Here is a 5,022-nt window from a genome sequence, read left to right on the forward strand (position 1 = left end):
ATAGGACCTAGCTGAGGGCTCATCCTAGCAAGGAAGACCCAGAGACCCAGAGGAGGGGCAGGGGCAAAGGAGGCCCAATCTTGGTCTTCAGCTGGCAGTACCTGGGTGCAGGGAAATGCAGCTGCACACAGTGGCAGGAGCAGGATTGAGAGAGAAGGAGCCCCCATGATCTGAAAGAGTGCCCTGGGGCCTGAAGGAGCCCCCCCATGATCTGAAGGACTCCTCCATCCAGGATCTGAAATGGCCCAGATGCATTTTCTACAAATCAGAGCAGCTCAGAATCTTTGTTTTCTATTTCTCCCCCTGCCCACTTCAGGGCAATGCGGAGCAGATTGTGTTTCCAAACACATCACAAGAATCTGCAGTGGAAGTTGGAAGAATAACCCCAGGCTTCTTGGTCTAATTCTCAAGGTCAACTGATATCATTAGAATAACATGAACTCAATTTGAGTTACAGCAGGGAAATCACGTTAGGAAATATGGGTCACTCATCGCTGAGGAATGAAGCTGCTACCTCGCGCGATCGCAAACGCGCTCAGAAGCCCGTCAACCACCCTCGTCCCGCGGCCGGGTGGCTCCTAACAATGGAGTCACCCACGAAAACCAAAGACCACTTGGAGAGGGAGGGACACGCGTGGCGGAGCCGGGACAGAAGGGCGGGGACGTCCCGGAACAAAGGGCAGACTTGTTCCTGGTGGTTCTCATTGAGAAGCGTTCGCTGCGATTTTTGAGATTTGCCTTAAAAGCCACAGTGGGACGCAGGCAGAGGGAAAGGCCCCGAGATCACTGACCACGCAAACCCCGGTGCTCCATCTGCCAGGGAGGCCTGACAAACAGCCAGGCTTGCCCAGGAGCCCGCTCCAGCAGTAGCTCCTGTCAAGGGTAAGACTCGTGACCCAGATGTGTAACCGAGGGTCGTGGGCCAAGGCCACCCACCCTGTAAAAGGGCCCCCAGCTGCACAGCATGAATGTGGCCCTCCATTGCCGGATCTCCCACAATGAAAACTAGAAATCCAGAGCTCTGTATGAAATCTCCTCGTGATGAGGATGGTGGCAACTAATTAAACATATTTTAGGGACGCCTGGTCAGCTCAGAAGGTGGAGCACATGACTCTTGATCTTGAGGTTGTGAGTTCTAGCCCACATTGGGTCCAGCAATTGCTTAAAAATAAAATAAAAAAAAATACTTCAATGCTGTAGCATCTACACAAAACACGTCTTGGTGTTTGTTGCCAGTTTGTGACTTCTGGGGTTGAGAAAAGCGAACTCATACTCTGCCAAGAATTTAAGGCCTGGGGTTAGACCTGGGGCTCCATGGACTCCCCATGTCACACTAAGGAGGCACTGTGGCTCTGCTCTGGAGCCGGCCTGGACGAGGGTTCAAGCCCCTTGTGGTAGATGCCCTGCTGCGCCCGTGCCCCCTCCCGAGCTGAATCACTTGGCAGACGGCAGCCAGGAGAGAGTTGGCCCTCTGCTCTCCTCGAGGCGCTCCCAGGTCCTGCCCTCCGCTGAAAGAGACCCTTCACCCACAGACACCCCTCCCTGGAGTAGCCCACATCTGAGGGCTGATGTTGGGGGCTGGTGGTACAGTGGCCTGGATTCCTTACCCCATGTGGGAATAGTTCTGATGAACCGCACCAGCTCCAGGGCTCCCAGGACGATCGCCTGGGCCCTTTGTTGTGACTGCATCATCGCTAGGCTTGTCCTACCCACTCCTGCTTCTCTCCCTCCCTATGAGTGACCCCGACTACTACCTCACAGGAAACCCCCCTTAAGCCCCAATCCCCTCGTGTGTCCCATGGAGAGCATCACCTGCCTTATCACGTCTTATGAGGATGTAATGAGTGAATGCTGGTGGAGGTGGCGGAGCTGGGACCACACCACACATGCACCGCGCATGCCTACAGCTCCATGAATACTTGCTACTCGCAGAGTGAGGGCTTAGAAGGCGGTCACGTGCAGTTCATTCCCCTGACCCAGAGTTCCTCTGCCTGATAGTCTGGGCCCAGGGGTCCTTTGTCGTGGCAGAGGAGGGCCTTGTTCTGTGTTGTAGGATGTTTAACAGCCTCTACCCACTAGATGCCAGTAGCAACCCCCAGTTGTGACAACCAAAAATGTTTCCAGACCATGCCAGCTGTCCCCTGAGAGGCAAAGTGGTTCCCACGTGAGAACCACGACTGCCCTAACCCACAGCTGGAGGAGACCCCAGTCTGGGCCCTCCCCAGGCCTCCTCCCCCGGGAACTGGGAACCCAAACCAGGACAAGGGGTGGTACGGGACAGTGAAAGGAGCCCAATGGCTTGACATCCCATTTCACTCATTCCCCCTTACCAGCCAGGGGTCCCAGGGACTGTGTGCCACCTGGCGAATGGCTGCCTTTCCCCTGCCTCAGTGTCCTCGTAGGAAACATAGAGGTAGCAGCTCCGCTCTTTCCAACCTCCCAGGGATTGGGGAGTGTAAGAGTATTTTGACAAAATGAAAGTATCGTGCGGAAGTACAATAGAATTGATTCATATCTACAGCTGGCTGCCTTACCCAAATTCAGCCGAGTGAGCTCAGCCAGAGAGAGGGACAGAAAAACAGGCAGACAGACAGAGGGGCCTTAATGTCACTCTTCCTTTGCCCTCACCACCCCAGGGAATGGGAAGCCACGGCTGAAATGCCCAAGAAACAAAATTAACACATTCTCAGGAGGATTCTAATAATTTGCAGGATTTTCAAGGTAAATTGGTAAAACTCACGGGTGATTTTGCCTTATATGGCCACTTTCCTAACCTTGGGTAGAATGTGACGAGGCTTTTAAAATATTTTTCTCCAAAAAAGTGGGGAAGAAAAGCCTTTCAAAGAAAGTTATGCTAATGCGACAAGCCCCTTCCACCAGCAGTGGGCAGCAGAAGCAGGAGAAGAAAAGTTTGCCTCTGAAACACCTGGTGGAAGCAGACACAGTGGCTCCACCTTCCTCCACTGCCTGCCCTCCATCCTTCCCTCCCTGGAACAGAAGGGAAGCAGTGAGATCCTGAAATAGCCTTACTCCCAATGGTGAGGCAGGAAGCCACCAGCCCCAGACCGAAGCCATCATGCAATTGACACAGAGAGCCCGCCACTGCCCGTGTCATTTGCCTTCTGGGGACTCGAAGCCTCCCACGCAGCCAGGGTGGGGAAGCTGGCAGGGGTCTGCGGGCGGCAGGCCGGGGTGGGGGGGTGGGGGGGGTGGTTTCCCCAGAGCTGTCCAGAAGGAGGCAAGATGGAGGGGGGCAAGTGGCTCCCTTGCACCCACCCGGGAACCCCCTCTGGCTCATCTTTCCCAGACCCATGGCTCAGCCTGGTTTACCCTGGGGTAAGCAGGGAAGTCTACAGATTTTTCAGGGGTCATTAAACATGCTTGAGATACAAACAAACAAAACTAGGGTATTGGCTAAAAGACAAAAAGAGAATTATGAAATCAAAATAACTAATAATCTAATAATTTCAAAAACAAGACTCTAAACCCCATTCTAACATGTTTAAAGCAAAATGATTATACAAAATAATTTCGTTCAATGTCAGCTGAGTAGATTTTAATATGTTGACATAATATGGAAGAGGTCTTAAATTCACTCCCAAAACATGCTCCTATTACCTCCTGAAGCAAAAATTGTCTTACCCTGCTATATCTAAATGGGACACGAAGGCCGAAAATCTCTGGGCCCACACGGCACCCTTCTTGAATCTGCAAGACAGCCCCAGAGACCATGGGGCACAAACGCAGAGCCCGTGTTCTGAAGCTTTGGAGGGTATTACACAGATCTGGGTTCCTGGGAGCCTCGAGCACGCCTCCAGCTCATGTCATCGGAGCCTGTGTAAAACCACCCGCTTTCATCTTGGCAGGTTTGGTGGAAGGTTCTAGGCTATGAGTTGGGAACAGGGTTCTGGGCCAAGCCTTGTCCTCTGACTATAGGCAAAGGAAATAGAATATTTTCTGCATCGGTATCACTACAAAAACAGAGAAAAGCAGGAGAAAAGACCAACAGGGTCGTTTGTATTAGAAATAGAAATGGGGAAAGGCACATTTCCTTGTGAAAGAGGCCAGCTCTTTGTGAAAGAAGAAACTCTTCTCGCTGATTCCAGATGCAAGTAGAGGGTACCTGCGTCTCCATCTTGACATCCCATTTCACTCATTCCCCCTTACCAGCCGGCCCTGGGGGGCCTGACCTCGCAAGCCCTAAACTGGGTGCTTCCCACCTCTGACACCGTGATCCTCCGAGCTCCTGACATCCTCCAGGAGATCACACTCGGCCAGTGTGGAGCGCAAATGCTGCCAGAACCAAAGGCGGCCCCTGACACTGCCTGCTGGTTACCCCGGTTGGCAGAAATCTCTCCCCACAGTCGGTGGGCAGGGTTGTGTTTATTTTGCAATTAACAAAGAACAAAGGAAGTGACTAGGGGGTTGGGGGTGGTGCTCATGGCCTGCTTTTGGGGACCAGAATTCCTGCCTTGCCCCTGGTTCTGTTGACTGCAGGTCTGGGGAGGGTGGGAGGGATGTTAATGGCCTCAATGATTCCCATCTGCGTCTCTTTTGGCCAGATCACCAGCTGCTCAGATGGGCCTGTTCTCCAAGAGAACAAGGGGCAAGGGGCAAGTGGCAGAGCACTGCTCAGACAGGCCTCCAGGCCTGCACGGGTCTGGGGTGATGAGCACAGGTGCCCCTTTACCCATCGAGGGTGCCTACGGGAGACCAACGGACCAAGGGACTCTGGCTGGGCAAGTCTCAGAGAACAGCCTCTGCTGGCTCTTTGTTATGCCATCTTCAAAGTGGGCACCGGGTCCCTGTGCCCTACATGAGAATGTGGCAGGCCCCTGGTAACAAAAGCAGGGAAATTTGGGGGGCACGGGCAGTGCTGATACAAAAGATAGGGCTCCATATTACCCACAGTAAACAAAGCAAATTATATTTACTTCCACGGGAGCCTGAGATTTTGACAGCAAAGAGAGACTTATGCTGGAGTTGTTGCTGCATTTATATTTAATAAATTTAAGAGAGAGA

The sequence above is a fragment of the Nyctereutes procyonoides genome, unplaced genomic scaffold, assembly GCF_905146905.1.
Source record: "Nyctereutes procyonoides isolate TBG_1078 unplaced genomic scaffold, NYPRO_anot_genome, whole genome shotgun sequence".
NCBI classification, from domain to species: domain Eukaryota; kingdom Metazoa; phylum Chordata; class Mammalia; order Carnivora; family Canidae; genus Nyctereutes; species Nyctereutes procyonoides.